This window comes from Falco biarmicus, chromosome 12 (genome assembly GCF_023638135.1).
Source record: "Falco biarmicus isolate bFalBia1 chromosome 12, bFalBia1.pri, whole genome shotgun sequence".
NCBI lineage: Eukaryota > Metazoa > Chordata > Aves > Falconiformes > Falconidae > Falco > Falco biarmicus.
The window spans coordinates 27,829,882-27,847,095 of NC_079299.1; the positions used below are offsets into that span (position 1 = coordinate 27,829,882).

Here is a 17,214-nt window from a genome sequence, read left to right on the forward strand (position 1 = left end):
AAGATGCTACGCTCTGCTGCAAGCTTAGTGATTCCTATCTCTGTGTGTCAGGCCATTAATTTATATTTGGTTAAGTAAACTTTGTATTTGGTCAAGTAAACTCAGCATACCAAAACACTGACAAACATGGTACGTTAGTAACAGAACAGAGTCAAAAAGCATTGTTTGAAGGGAGAAATTTAGAAGGATGGGAGGATACTTGCATATAAAGTGTCAATCAATTACATAACTATTTACATGACTCAGTAGATGTGAAAAATTACTCTCATGAAGGAATGTGCTTAAAAACATACGGAATAATATTCTTTCTCCATAACTCCTCTACTCTGCACTTTCTCTGTCCACTTAAACACAGTGGTGCTTGAACACTGTTATGGATTACAGAACATTTAATTAAACCTGAATCTCTCGCAGGAAATAACAAGACTGCAGCCTGTAGCTGTTTCATGCAGGCTTCACTTCCCACACTGAGATAACCCCTGCTATCCAAGCACAAAACTTGGTAACCCACTAAGCCCAGACCTGCAAATAGACTGTATTGCTTCATAGGGCATAATCCCGTAACAGAATTTCCCCCTTTTTAAGTCAAGTAATACACAAAAGCTTCAGCCCTCCAGGTAATGGTCGGACACTTAAAACTGCATTACTGTAAAATAGTCATATAGCCTATGTTCCTACAGGGACAGATTTTCAAAATGGCTCAGTATTTAAGGCTTCAAAAGAATTTCACTCCTTTTTAGGCTCATGAGTGAAGAGTGTGAATTTTCAAGTGCTCAGCACCCAGTGAGAACAAACAGTCCTGTTCGGATCACTTGTATAGCAATTGGCCATTTCTCAGAGGACATTATCAAAAGCTGTTCCAGCTTTGTTCTTTTCAACAGCACTGCTGCCTAATGGCACCAAACATTTCCTGCAAAATAAAGATAGGCTTACTTAGCTTTTCAAAATAATCAATTTGAAAAACTGGGGCATAGAACATGTGGAATGTATCAACTTATCCTGATTTTCAGGAGGAATCAGTTGGTTTGTACAAGAGTAGGCCATTCCCTTGCTGTGTAAGCTGTGCATTTCAGGAATTTAGAAACTGGCCTGGGGGAAAAAATAATTCGTTTTCTGCTGATCTAACACATAAAAGGATCTGAGCTCAGAGGTGCTTCACCACTTTGCTTTCTAAAAAATAAATTCTCTAAAATATGAGTACATTTTGATAATTTGTGCAATTTATTAAAGCAAGTTTACATAGTCTGGTGCTTCCCTCTACATAAAAGATGTTTGTTACTATTATAGTTAAGAAACAAGAACCAAGTATGGAGACTGAAGCATAGTAGGTACTCCAGAAAAGATTGTTCTCTGCTTAAGAATCTTCTGAGAAAAAACAGGCAGAGAGTTGACATTGTTTACCATCATTACTGTTCCTCAGACTGTTCTTCAGTATGTATGTATGCATAAGCACTTTTCAATAGGCAGTGTTACAGAAGCAACAAGTGGCTTAGTAATAAAACTTAATTCAACTTAAGCATAAAATCTTAAGACCTTTTCTCCCCCATTCTTCTTATTTTGAACAAGTCTTTGCCCCCCATTTTCTGCTCCAACCTGAATAATAGCCCAAATTTAAGTACTGCTGCTTGACTTTCATTTTGATAAACTTAACTTTACAAGAATCTCTCAAATAATGCATAGCAAATCTGCAGCTGTGGAACTAGGAAAAAACCCTAGCTAGTAATATGGAACCAGCAATGCTTGCAGAGCCTGCTTCTCATTCAGGAATTGCTGAAAAGCTACAAAATTTCAGTGGGATTGAGGCACCTTCAGATCTCCTAATCCCTCCCTTTGCAAAAACAGTACACAGGCAATACGGCTTCTAACAAATTTATTTCCTTGGTCAGTAACCTCTCCACAGTGGAGCGGTATTTTAATCTTTGTAAAACTGGAAGTAATGGTAACGGTTTTCAAATCCTTAAAGGTCAAATTTTAAGGTTTAAATTATGCCTCTCTAACTTTCACATTTTCTCACTTAGCCACTTCTCCACTCTTATGTCTACTGTCCTTCATGGCAGCTCCTAAACTTCAGAGAACTGAGCAGAGCTATAACTTACTCTAATTTTGATGCTCACACATTGCAGAGAGACTCTCAGGGAAACCTGGGCATCACCCTTAAGGCAATTCAGCGCAAACAGAAGATATCAGATATTTCAATAAGATAATATAAGCATACACAAAATATGCAAGTAAAGAGAACAGCAATCAAAGCTGAAACAGATGGTATATGAGATGGTACTGAAATCCTCACTTACAGCAGCACTGAGGTAAGCTGCAGGAAAACCAGCACACTGCAAAAGCATTACTTCAGCTCATGTTCAGCACGAATCAAAAGCAAACTGCAATCCACTGAGAAAATGTACTTCACTATTCTACAAGTTTACAAAAATGCAAAGACTTCACTGTAACATTATAGCCTTGCTTTCCAGAAAACTGCACTCAGATGTTGTTCCTCTGACATCATTAATCTCCATGGAAACCATAGAATAACTGTTGGCCTGAAATAGGTTCTGTCATCCCAGATCAACTCAAAAGTAGTCCAGCAAAAGATCTTATACATCATATTTTTGGGCTGTACATTTTTACCAGTGAGCACAGCTTAAGAGTTACAATTCCTGCGGCTGCTAGGGTACAGCTTTCATTCCTAATAATCAGAACATATGTAAGGTGAACTGTTTTTCCAGGTGAGGCTAAGATACAGAGATTCAAAGATTACCTACTTCTAGAGCAAAATGGAGACTTGAAAAAAGCCCCCAAAGACATGTCTGTATTGAATGTTAGAAGATGATTAAAGCTAGGAGACTAAACTCCTAAAAAAACACTGTATCCCCTTACAAGGGAGCAGGGCAAAGCCAACAGACATTTCTAAAAATATTGATTAAAATTTACTTTTGGGGGTCATCAGGGAAATGATCATTTTAAGTGGACTGCAACCAGATCAGTCACGTAGGGTGGTGGTTCTTCCTTGTCCTCTCAGCCACTCTGTGACTAACATCCCCCTCACCGGTTCAAAGCAGTTACTCAAAAGATCTTTTACTTAGCAAACAGGTCCTCTACAAATGAGCTTTGTGCTGTGTTAGACTGACAGATTGAGACATATAGGTAGGCTAAATGTCAGGAAAGCTGTTTTCTTGGCAAGAAGCTATGTATCCAAATGGTTTTGGTAAGGAAAATATACTGTCTGCACATATACAAATGCATAATATGTTATAAATATAAACAAGTAGACTTCTTGCAGATCAAAATTGAGAAAGTGATCTGTAAAACTGAGATTTGCATAGTTAGAAGTGTCACACTGCACTAAAACTTGCTGTCTTGAATGTAACTCAGCCGTTGTTATAAATTTCCAGGGATAATTAACATAAAATGTCATATACATTTTTCTGAGACGCAACAAAAAAGCAAAGACAGGCAAAAGACAGCAAGAGAAAAAAAAACTAAAATAAATAGAGCCTTATATTTGATTTCATTCATGTTCAACAGTCCTAAAAGGAGTTACCTCCAGCTACAGCTGCAAGCACTCAAGATGTTTCCAGAAAAAAACCCAACTACCTGACTTCCTGAGGTCTGACCTTTGCAACTTTGACTCCTACAAGCCATTCTCTGATCATAGCTTACTTCTGTTCTGGGCAGAAAACTTCTTTTGTAGTGTATTTGTCCAGTTTCAAACCCAGTGAAATCCTGGGGGCCTCTGTATGTTGGGGTTTTTAAAATAATATACTAATATGGTAAAACAGAAATGCCTTAATACCGGGTTGTTAACAGGCTCACTAACTTGAGTAACACTGCTGATTGCTAGAAACATCCAAGGTACACTATCACGTCTGGGGTTTTTTGTTTGATTGCTTGTTTTACCTCAGCAGCATGCAGATGTGCACAAGCAATACTGGCTGAACTTGGTAGCTGACTTGATATCTTTAACAGCTATGTTGAATTTACAAGTTCATTTGTTAATAAGTTAAGTGAAACACTAGAGACCCACAGTGCCTGTGTAGAGAAGTCCACTTAAATTCTTAAGGGGATACAAACACGTCCCTAAATGGGAGCTTTGCTGTGTTTTGTAGGCAGCCAATCTGAGATCACAGGCCTTGATTCCATGTCTCTGAACAGTAGGATATAGTCTTTGCTAGCACTGGTCTCCAGTCAAGCCTCAGTTAATAATCAGCAAGCCCTCTGCATGCCTCCTAAGTGTCAGGCCCTTTGCATACCTACTCTTTTATGAGGGGAAGGGAAAAGAGAACTGAAGATGTACATTTGAGTAAGATGCTGGACTGGGTGGGACCCTCAGCCAGTAATGGAGGTGTTCAAAGCCACCCACTCTCTAATTCTGTCCCTTCTCCAGCTAATAAGCAGAAATAACAAGGCAGCTGCATGGTGGCATCCGCAGTACTGAAGTGCTGGGGAAAGAAGAGTGCATTCGTCAAAACCTAAAGACTGAATGATGCCAGTTTTACAAGTACGCATCTTTAGGGCGCACAGTAGGCTCTCGCTTTTTCTCACTGTGGAGGAACCAAATACACTCCCCTGTCTTTGTGCTCACTACTGATTACAGGGATACAGTCAACAGGATGGCAACAAACAGAGCTTGTCTAACATGTGAAGAGAGGAAAGCAAGTGCTAGACAGCAATGTCTCTTGCTCCCTCTGGGAGTTCCTTGTAGTTTGGCATACGCTATGCCTTATGCTTGCTAACAATGTAATGTCATCCGTGCAGTTTTGATTTTTGCCTGGAAAAGAAGCAGCCAAACACTGGGGTTTAACTCTTAAGGAAGTATCCATCCAATAACACAACCACCATACAAAGCCTGATCAAAGGTTCTACCACCAATGGTGGCCACGAGGCGATACCTAGGGGTCCATACCTGATTAGACCAAGCATGTAACTATGCTTTTCTCAGAATATTCTTCTGCAGTTTGGTGCTTATAAACTTTAAGCCATTAGCAGCATTTTTGTGTTAAATTGTTTTCTTGGTTTATAACAAATTTTCGTAAGTTTGTATAATCAACTTAAGTGCATAAGAACAAGCTCTAAATAACACAAAACCAAGCTAGCAGTTATATAATCTAACCTGCTAAATCTGACTAAAATTCCATCCTTGGAACCCAGGCACAGACGTCCAAGGAGAGACAGCAGTGGGATTGCTGCCTACGCCTGCCTATCTCTGAATTTTTCCTCCAGGCCTCCCTTCATTTTTACAATGGCCTCAAAACTATGAAACCACTGTGCAACATGAGAATACAAAACCTTTCAACCAGAAGAATGACTCAGTAAATTAGATTAGAACTAGAGCAATAAATTGCTGCTTGTGGGGTTTTTTTTTCCCCTAATTCTGCAAGTCTGGGCCACCTTCCTTTTCTCTGGCTCCTACCTCTGAGAGTAAGAAGTTATGAAGCCTTAATAACCCTGCTACTAGCATGAAGGAAAAATTGCTTGGTTCCTCCTCCCAATGAGGCTTTTATGAAACATTCAGAATTCACCAGCTCAGCAAACAGAATACAAAACACTGCCTGTAGCAGACAGCATCAAGGTATGACATACTTGAAAAACAGCAAGAAAGTACAAGTAATTTCTTCCGGAGCAACTATTGTTAAATTTCACAAAGGGGCTACTCAAGTTTTTGTAACAAACAACATGTCCTGGTTGCTTTTGTTACTCATCCTCACCACCATAAAACATCTCATGCTGGTCTTACAACAATTTAACTGTAACAAACAGAAGCAGCAGGGAGGGGGGGGGGGGGGGGCGGAAATTACAAAGACAACTGAAGTTCCAAGTGTTTCTGAAAGATTGAGGACCAAAAGAGTTAAAATTGGACAGAAAGGTGACATAGGTATCCCTGTGAGACAAAAGCTCTGGCTGTATCAGCAGCCTGACATTGCTAGGCAACTCACACTGAAGTGCCAAGGGTATATCAAAAGAAGGTGTTTGTTAATTGCTGTAAAGTCACTGTCATTTTATTATACAAGCAGCACTGGACACAACAACTGAAATGTTTTAAACACACACTGTATTTTTAAAAAACTGCTTATTTAATATGAGCTGTCATTCCCAGTATTTCCAGCAAAGCTACTGTGCTAAACAGATCTAACCCACTGTGCACAGTACTCTAATACTTGCTATTTCAAGGACATCATGTGCAGGTTTTTACTTTCAGGATTACTGCAAAAAACCTATTTGACTGCAAGAAAGGTTCAAACAAGTTTCAAGCTACCCAATAAAATATTCAAAGCCACCAAGGCCATCATAAGGCTTAATTACAGAATGCAAACACAGTTGATTAAGAGGAGCCTTCACGGCTCACAGAATCTTAGCGGTTTAGCACCGGACTCTGATGCTGAAGTTTTGTTTTAAACATTTATACTTCATCAAGAGCACTTTAAATTAAAAGTAAGTTCAAATGTAACCTAATCACTTTTGGTATTTTGAAGTTTAAATAATTGGAGACACATTTTAATTTAGGATACACACACACACATGCATTGATCTGCACCAAACCACCACTGCAGCTCAGGAACAATACAAACACTTTCAGAACTCCAGGACAGCCTGGATATTGTTGCTCTACCACAGCCAACTACTTCACTATCCCCTTGATTTCTGAACATCATGTATTCTCTTTGGCCCCATATGAGTACCAAGAAAGACTTCTGTTGCTGTCAGTTGCCATGCTATTGTCAACTATTTCACCCCTTGGGAATACAATATCCACCCACAATTTCTCAAGTTTGTATTAGTAAGCTCTGCCCAGTGCTAGCTGTATTTCCAGGAAAATGGTAACATTTTTTAACTGTTCTAATCACTGATTTAAGCTTTCATTGTAACAAACATTCAGTTTACGCATTACCAGTTAACACTGAAATCACGTACAATGGCAAATGGAAAAGCTAAAACAGAGCAATACTCTGGTATATCCATGGAGAATATGGAGCTGGAAACATGAGATAAGAGAATGCAGTTGTCTGGCCTGGAACCAAACCTATTTTGTGGGTGAAAAAGGCAATTCCAGGTAATGCCAGTACCAGGTAGCACTCCCTTTTCCCTCACTGCTGCATATGTGTAGACATTTCTGCAAAGTACTGATTGCAGAGAAAATGATTGAAACATTTTCCATTTCCCACTATGAGATTCACTTGGGTGACCGAGAGTTGCTTGTGACCCTGGTCCAGCCCATGAGATAACTGAAGCAAACTGGCCACTCCATAGTGACTGTTACACAGTTTAACACTAGAGCTTTGTCCTTATTTCTCCAGAAGGATTTAATTGATTAATTAGAGACCATAGCAACGGGCTCCCATAACACACAGATATGCATTAAGGAGCAAGACATTGAGGTACACCACAATGAATTGCCTGGATGAATAGTTACTTTCCCTTGGACTTGAAATCTTGGATTTTTTACATGAAAAAAAAAGCACTAAGTGTAGGACAGCAATCCAGTCTTTCTTACTAGTCTGCAGGCTTTGCACCTCAACAGTTGCATCTGTTGCCAGTGTTGTATGACACTCATCCATGGCAACACAGTTCATAATGAAATCATGAAGATGTCTCCCATTTAGAAAGAGCAAGGACTAGATGGAACGTTCGGCTGATCTTTTTGTTGGCTTGGTTTTGTCATGACAATTACTGAGGTTAGTATGAACCAAGAGCTAGGCAAGTGCACAAGCTACATCACAGTTTTGTTAAGCTGCAGTTTGGGAGTGCTTCTGGAACCCTAACAGCAGCCTAAGTAGCCCTGCTGTACAGAACTGTGTTTCTACCTGCCACTTCATGAAGTTCCTTTTTACAAGCTGATCATATACATGTCATGACCGCCGACTATTCCCTCACAAACTAAGCAGGCTCTTGTTGTGGAAATAACTACTACTAACAGTCACTCCCCACTGCTCCCCAAACTGCCTCCTCAATTAATAAAGCTGTCTCGTTTGGGTCTTGGCTATCTTAGGCTACTGGATCAGGTTACAAGGACTTCAGTGACACCACCAGCTCCCTGACCTTCCGTCCAATGTCAGCAAGTTGTTCAAGTCTCTGTAATATATGTGCTACTGCAGCAGCAGCGATTACACTACAATACAAAAGTGTGTGTGTGTTTTCCTTTGTTCTTCAAAAATAAAATTGCCTCCTGATGAGGTTCACAGTCTGACATCTCCACAAAAACCAGTGAAAGATGGCAGCATGCTGAGATTTTAAAATATTATACACTGATACTGCTGTGAAACACGTAAGACTAGAAATTACGTGCCAAAGTAACAGCCTCTTTGTTCTCTGATACTCTTGATCAGTTTCATTTTACTAACTACAGGATAATAAATGTGAAGCCAAGACACATACCTATACATATATATATACGTACACACACACACACGCTTGATTGAGTCATATAATAGTGGATCGAAAGTTTAAACTGACATATTGAGAGAGGGAGAGAATCCATTAACAATGCATTTGCAAATTCTACTCAACTCTGATTTCTAGTTTATGAGCAAGCAACTTACAAAGCAGTTCTGGACTGGATGGATAAACAGTGGTCTAATTAGACTGATGTGCTGAGAAACTCTTCCTTCTGTGAAGCAATAAAATGACATGATTAGGATAAAACCTGGTGTTATCTGCTAGATCTCACTGTTGGCAAAAACACCCCTCCCACAGTCCCCAAAAGTACAGTATCAAGACAAACATTCAGAACAGGATTTGGTTATGTCACCGTTAAATCTTCCATGGGAGAGATTTTGCTATATAACTTTGCATAGAAAAAGGTAAGTTGTGGCCAGTAGTGTTGGAAGCTCTGGAGGAAGCAAGCCATTCCCCACTGCACCATGCCAGAACAGTTTTTAACATTCAGAAAGCATCCTGAATGATTAATAATCATCACAAAGGAGCAGCTGAACAGTGCTGCCACATTTATATCTTCCCAGAATAAATGCTAGCTGATTTTAATTGTTTGTGTTTCATGTCTTCCTTAGATGAACAACATAAGTTGGGAAGATTTCACTTCAGAATGCATAACAGAAGAGCTCCAGTAACACAGGAGCAGAGCATGAGCTTTACAAAATATGAGAATGATACTCCTGCACAGCTATTCCTAAGGTTTCTAAGTATCCTGCCTGCCACGTGGCCAGGTTTCACCCACAGGTTATTGCAACTAAAATGTTTAGCAAGGGCATGCTAGCATCATCTGTATTTCTACACAACACCTCAGAACTGCAGTCAGGCCACATGCTGTTTTGTCTGGCATAGTACCAAAACCGAACCAAAGTTATTCTGTGTCCCAAACAGCTCATGGGAAAAGTTGCCAGAGATACACATAGCTAAACTGGAGAGGTATGAGAGGCCTTGGAAATAATGAGATAATACTTTCTACACAAGAGTCAAAAAGTGAGTTTAGAGTAAAGAGAGGAACTCCCTCTGTATGAGGACCTGAGGAAGGATAACAAGGCAGCTTGTCACATTTTATGGTGGCATTTTTCGCTGCAAAAGGCCACAAAAATTAGACTATAAAGGACTTGAGTTTAGAGTAGAAAAAATGAATGACAAATGCTTAGGTCCTGGAATGATCAGGAGTGACAGTACGTTTCTTACTACTGAGAGAAACAAAGCACAGGTGACAGCCACTGGGAATCATGATGAAGAGCCCTGAAACTACAAAAGGGCAGTTGATGTTTGATGTACAATGCAGCAGGGAGAGGAAGAAGCAATCAGGGCCATGACACCTTCAAAAGAGCATGCTAAAAGCTGTGGAATCATTTCAAATTGGTGAAAGAAGACTGCATTTATCAAGGCAAGTTTGTTACAGTAACAGGAATGTGACATTGTAAGAATTTAGGGAAACAATTAGATGCGTGCACGGATAAGAAGCTTTTCCCAATAAATGTTAAGCATCTGGCATGCAACCCCCTCATGCAAGTCTCCAATCTGTGACCCAAAGAGATCAGAGGAACACTTAAAACCATCAGTCACAATGTCATGATGGTGCTCACAGCACTTAAATCAGGGGCAAGAAGGAAGTAGAAGAGAAATTTGGGGGAGCCTAAGGAGGACAAAGGAAGAACTGAACAGCAAGAGCACACAAAAAGTGTAAACAGCTTTTAGCTCTGTGTATGCGTTTAAGAGAAAACTGAAGATGGAGATCGAATATAACCAAGTGCACCAACAGCAGATGGAGCTGTGAGATAAGAGGAAAAAATAAGCTTTAAAGGGACTAGTTAAAATAGCAATTCTGAAAATGAAGACATAAAACCCTACCCTCACATTAAGTCATGAAACACAATCCACAAGAGCCGAGTTTGATATGACAGCCATACCATGTTAGCAGAAGGAGCTGAAATGACATGTCACTTCTTTTTCCTGCCCTTCGATAAGCAAACATCGCCCATGCCTAATGCAGGTTAAATCCCTGCCAGCTTGCTGTCAACCAAGTGCCAATATCAGCCAAGCACTAGGTAAACACAAACACAAACGTGACCTGATTTAACAACCATATTGAGGGGTTGTTCACATTCTTCATGCTCTGCAGTCTACACTACATGCTAATACCATTAAAAATTGTTTCACTGAAGCACACATGAGAATTTTGTACTATTTTCCGAGTTCTCTTAAAAGTAAAAGAATTATTTATGAGAAGTCTGTTGATCTTTGGAAAGGAATAAGTAATACACTGTGGTAAGGGCTAATGAATGCCAATGATATATGAAAAGATCTGCGGAGACAACTGGTACCACTATTACCATAACAAAGTCTATAAATGGACTTCAACACAGGCTTTACTTCATATCCAGATTCAGTGACAAAGCTGGGCAACTCTAATAATTCCAGATAGAGCTATGAATTTTACTTGAAACTTTTCTGTAAAGCAGGAAAAAAAAAACCCAAACCCCGGTTCTGCATTAAATGGATTCCTGTATTAGGTAACACACAGTGAGCCTATCAAGCATAAAAACAGATTTATTTGTCAGGGAACTAACAACAGCTCCTAGGACAGAGGCTGACATCTGATTCTTCTGTGAATGTTCTCTGAAAGAAGCAAGTTTATGCTTATATGAAACTGAGGCACAAAACCAGGAATTGCTTCTACCTTTGTTCACTTGTTCCTGTGAGAAGCAGCACCAAATAGGGAAGTTTCAAGTCTTCTTTAATCCCTATTTCCATGAGGAAACCCCACCCTGCAACTTCGCAAGTAATCTCCAGCCAACCTTTTTCAAGGAAAAAAGAATTGCAAACACCATTGCCACAAATCTTTTTGGAGGACAGGACACACAAATAGTTAATTGGCATGATCAGAGCTATTTTTTAGAGACCTGGAAAAGGGTCTGTGTCCAAAAGCTTGTTTGCTGGTCTCATCAGTTAGCCTGCTAAAAGTTACCATCTGCCTCTTCAAATCTTGCTTCTCTCAAGGTAATGAAAAAACAAATATTTTATATATAAAGCACTTGATTGGCAATATTTACTAGCAGTTCACAAGACGTGGCACTGAAGCCTGGCTGTTATCACATGGTGCCAAATGCAGTCTGGGACCTACTTAAAAAAAGCTATCAAATGGACTGTCAAATGGGAATTATGTGCATAGCTGCAGGATAATACATTAGATGATTAATTTTATCAACAATATCAGACTTGAAGTACAGGGTAAGTTTCAGTTTGTGTTTACATAAATGGGTCCACAATCACACTGCTGGCCTGCTGTACATCAAGCAATCAATTTCTCTTATTTTTGTGAAGCTGAACTTTAAATCAGGTCATATAATTTTTAAGTCACTATACTGAAACCTGCTGATTATACTATATATGCCAGTATTCAACTAAGTAATTTCCAGACCCAGTGGAAACCACAGAACTTGGGCCCTTCAGATTACTGACTTAGATACTAATTATTTGCTACTTAATAGTAACGTATAGCTAGATGTAAATTACAACATGGTAGGGTTGGTTAAGCCCTTTGTTATTTACATGCACACTTTTACATGCTATTTTTCTTCAAATCAGCACAACGGCAAAGACACAAATGGCACTAACAATCTAGTTCAACACACAAAAGAACTGTCAGACCCTGCTCCTCCAGCATAGAGGCTGAATAATAGAGGGAATCAGACAGTACAGAATTCGTCTCCACTTCAACCTGAGAGCATGTATTGCCACCCCAGCTACCAACCACACCAACAGACTGTTAATAAATCCCTTTTCACCACTGCTATAATAGGGACAACAGATATATACAGACCCTTGCTTCACTTCTGCTTGTCTACCTCTAACCTAAAGCTGAAGCCATGAAAAAAATCCACGATGAGCAAATGCACAGCTGCTGCTGGGATGTCCTGCTTCCCACTGCAGAGCCTCTCCACCTCTCTCTGTACTCAGTGGACCTTGCTCCTGAAGACTTGATCAATACACAACAACAAAGGGGCTAGAAACACACCTAAACCTACTCAAACATGAATGGCGCTGCTAGAATATGACCAGGAAAAATAACCCAAAAGGGAGGGAATAGCAAACATTTTCTATTTGTTTCTAAAAACTCAAACATTCACTTGCTGTAAGAGAACACTAACAAATAATGGAGCAATGTTTAGATCTAACAACTACCAAAGCCAACAAGACAAAATCTTTCTGGTCCCCAGTGTAGCTAGTCAGCTGTACAATATGCTAAAAGTTGAAATATTTTATTGTTGCTGTAGCAAAAAAACTGTGACTGGAAACACTGCAGTAGAATTCCAGGCAGAGCAGTAATTTCTGCCATAATACAAGGACTTCTAGACCATTTGGAAGATTAAAAGGCGGCCAGCATTCACAACAACGCTACTGGATGGAGATACAGGAAGGAGAGTGAACAGTAGTACTGTTTACTTTTCCCAAAGAAGAGTGGTCTTGATAGGTTTTTATGACCACAAAGTATTTCTGGCCAAATCAAGTTGATCAAATCTGCCTGACTTTGGCACCTAGTAGAAGCCATGGTTTTAGAGTCGTTCCTAAAAACCCCGTAGCAAGCAAGAGGAAAGGGGGTGTGGGGGGTGTGTGTGTGGGGGTGTTCCATCCAAGTTCAAACACCTGCATTGGGCAGATATGAGCTTCCTCTGAAGACCGTCCAAACGACATACATGAGTTACACAAGGAACAGGAACACTGGTACTTATTTTAAGGAGATTGCTTCATCAGGTGCCATCTTAAGCTGACCGCTACCATTCCCCAGTGGCAAAGACATTTCACAAGGTTCCTACCACCTTTGTGCATAACTAAGTTAATCAGCAGTTTGCTGCTATCCTATTCCCACAGCTGCATTTGTGCAGCTGTTTGTGAGACTAAAATGATTTCAGGAGGAAAACCCCCCCCAAGCAAACCTTACCTCTTCTTTTTTCTTATTTTCTATACTCAGTTCACTGATACAGGTTAAGGTTTGGATTGACAGATACATGAACACAGCTGAGGGAATAATAAATTATAGTTGAGTAATCAGTAAAAGCAAATTGAGTTGGGACAAGGCAAGGCAACATGTACCTGCATTCTCACATTTCTATTTCATGCAGGCCAGATATTAATTCCCCCCCTTCGGCACTGCCTTATGTGTGCTTTAATTGCAGCACACTACCAGCAGTTGGCATTTCACAAAATGCTGGAACTAGGGATTAACGTTTTAAAGGATTTAAAGGCTGTGATTTCAAGCTGCTTTACCACTGTAAGGAACATTGACTTCTGCAGAGGATTGTAACAGGAGCAGTAAAAATCACACCCAAAATGATGTGAGGAAAAGTATTCAAAATGACAAAATTTTAAGAATCAGCATGCAGTTATATGCCACATCTAGAGCAATACATGGAAAACTGAAAACTAAAAACTTTTAACTATTTGCTAGACTTTGCACTTGCTGCTCCTCTTTTGACTCTGGCATCTTTATGTTAATTCTGGTGTACACATGTATTGTGATCAATGACCTGTCCACCATTGCTTAGGGACATAGTTTAGTGGGGGACCTGGCAGTCCTAGGGGGTTAATGTTTGGACTTTAAAGGTGTTCCCCAACCTAAATGACTCTGCGATTACAACGCTTGTGTAAAATCCTGGATTCACATTTGTCAGTGGGGATCCTTGTACTGATGTCAGTAACTGTAGCAGAGGTTCTACAAGCAGGGTAAAAGAAATTAATTTAAAGGGTACAGAGAGATGGTTCTTCCTGAATAAAGAAAAGCTCTCCTTTTAGTTTGGTGTCATCACACTGATTTTGGCTGTAGCCTCAGGGTACCTGCCTGTATGCAGCCTTCTCACCTGAACACAGTAAGCACCTGTATGTACACAGTTGTTCCTGTGAGTTCCAAAGCCCAACCATCTGCTACTGGTATTATTTGAGCAAACTCAGTCTGAAGATGACTGCTTCACTAAAGAAATTTAAATTGCATAAGCCTGCAGCAGTTAAGAGATGCTTACAGCTTTCTCCTACAGCTACTTTCTGCAGAGACAGGCACAACACTAATCCTGTGGGCCCAAGGCCACACCCCTCTTACACAGATCCTTGGATTCTAGGGATGTTCCAGTATATGTTTTTGGCATCAAAATCCCTTACATCCCTCTTTGAAAAGACTCAAGTTTTAAATCTATATGCTTACTCAAAGTAACAAAGCAACAATTTCGTTCTGTAGCCTCAAGTCTTTAGAGCTCGTGGGAACTCATTCTATCTTGAAGTGATAGTTACACATCACTCCTCTTTCCTGCAGCACTGTAGGTGCTCTTTTACATTATTTCTTCTGTTCACATTAGAACATTTAAAATGTAAAATAAGGAACGTACCCAAAACCACAAGGCCATTTTAAGAAAAATATCAGCATATACCCCAATTACAAAGATCTGCAGAATGGTCAAACAGAAGCCCACAGTTGCCGCAGAAAATAAACCAGAACCTTCTGTAGAACAGGTTGTGTCAGCAACAGGGAGAAATAGCAAAAAAAAATAATACCAAAAACTTTGAACTTCGATCACAGCAGTAACTGCCTCATTTGGCTTGATAAAACCCACTGTTTGTTACTAGATGCATCACCAATTCCTTCACCAACGACTCCAGAGCAATACAAAGCTGCCACTGCATAGCAGCCACACTAAAATCATTGTGCCAAAATGATCTGCCAACGCTGGGGGGAGTACAACAGGACTGGGCACTCCCTTCTCCACACTCAGAAGGTGCCAGTAGTAAGGTCCTTAGACCTTTTCCATGCTTCCCAAGTCCAGCAGAGTTCAAGGGACATCCTTTCCAGAGTGCCAGGCAAACAGAAGTGGTGAAGCAGCAAAACAAACAGGTATTTCTTACAAATGAACACAAATTTTGTGCTCAAAGGTAAAAAATGTACACATGGAATAGAAATTAAGTGCTAACCCCTAACTAGCATGCAACCAGTGAAAATACAAAGAATAATTTTTTACAATTGTTATTGCTGATGAACTGTGTGCTGAGTAGCACAATTCTGTGAAGGATTGAAAAGAAAAAAATTAAGCAGAAATACAAAGTGATGATTCCCAAAACTTTTACTTTGTGTTCTTAAGGATTAAAACTGAAAACAGAAAATGATGGGTAAAGTGTGGCTGCGAAATAATTCATGAGGTCAGAGTTTGACAGTATGAAAAGGTTGTGACAATATTAAGTCACAGCAAAATTATATAATATCAGTAACATAAGCAGCATATTTTTCATTGAGTGTTTCTATTTTATTTCCTTTTTCTTCGTACTCAGAATAAAATGTTTTCTCCAACATATCCTTCTTTCATTGCTAATTTGAATGAAAAAAGAATACAACGGCTCTCATAAGTTGTTTGGAGTATAATAAAGTATTTTGGAGAGTTGTAAGCATCCATTTTCAGCTCATGATGATTGAAATAAAGAATTTATCACGACTTCTATATATATACTACTTAGTGTTATTTCTTGTTTTGCTAAGGAAATAAAGCAAGAATTTCTTATAGAAGAAACCCTGAAAGAAATGCTATTCCTTCTTATGTGAATAATAAAGAAGTGACAGTAACTATTTGTATTTTTCCAGTGGAATACTATCTTCAATTTTTCTACTCACTCCTTGCTTTTGATTTGTCTCCAAGTGACTAAATTGAATTACTAATTTAATTTCCCACATATTATTTACACAGGCCAGATTTGAGTTATTTTTTACCAGAAACATTTCAAAAATGGTGTGTTGTTGTGGTGGTTCAATTCTGCATGTCACATGCACTGTGGCTTAAACTGGTATATCACCTGGACACACACCGAGGTTACATACACGAGTAGGATCACTGATTTCAACTGTGTATACTCAGTTCTTGAAAATTCTTGAAATAGAATCTGTAGTAAAGACATATTCATTTCTATTTCAACCAGAAATATCAGGGGAGGTATTATTTTAATTAGGAACAGCAAGATGAAGCATGAGAGAATCATATGTTATTTACTTGCCAACATTATTCCTTTTGACACAAGGCTGAGGCATTGATGCTGCCTGGACAGTCAGTCTATAGGAGTCACTCAGAAGTGGACCTCAAATGTCACCCCTTGTGCTCTGTGGCAGGACCTCTTTTCCCCCAGAAGATCTTGCTATGTCTGTTAACGGTAGTTGCCACCACTGCCATCCCCCATGGATGAACAAACATGTATTACAGGTCACCTCTGGCAAAACAGCACAACGTATTATGTGAGGGCTCCTGGAAAAAACCCTCACAACAAGTATGAACTATGACAAAGTCTGTTTTCAATTCCTATGCCTTGGTTGGGAATAGGGAAAATCTGCACACCTGACAATGTCGCCAAGCCTCAACCAGCAGAGTTTTTTGAAAAGAGCAGTCTTTCTGCTGATAACCTTCACCACTGGAAGGTGACAAGACCTTTCTAATGAAGCAACATGTTGATTTCTTAAAAAAGTTGAAGATTCTAACAAAGTTGTCTATTCTGAACTGCAGAATGGAGAGTCTGGGTATTTATACTTCTAGATGTATGCACATGAAGAAGGCTCTGAAAGACTGGAAACCACTGTGGCGGTGATTTATTCATAACAGTATGTCTTCTACTTAAGTCAGTCAGCTCAAGTTTGCTACTGGCCCAATGGCTGATGGGTCATCGGTCCCAATAGTATTCACAACTGTGCACATAATGCTGTCCTATTTATATTTTCAAGTCAGCTAGTACAAGATTCAACTGTAACAACACAGTACTCATGGATCT

At 39.6% G+C, this 17,214-nt stretch overlaps 1 protein-coding gene across 7 annotated transcripts in view; it reads right to left on the bottom strand.

The window, feature by feature from the left end:
• The window catches only part of PLCB4 (phospholipase C beta 4), a 208,953-nt gene that overhangs the window by 124,721 nt on the left and 67,018 nt on the right, over positions 1 to 17,214 (bottom strand). For 4 of the 7 annotated variants that reach the window (XM_056357319.1, XM_056357320.1, XM_056357318.1 and 1 more), the window contains one exon: positions 8,532 to 8,599. The exons of the other annotated variants lie outside the window; for them this stretch is intronic. The gene's annotated coding sequence lies outside the window, so the exon portion shown is untranslated. The remainder of the gene's footprint in view (positions 1 to 8,531; positions 8,600 to 17,214) is intronic. 7 annotated transcript variants of the gene reach the window in all.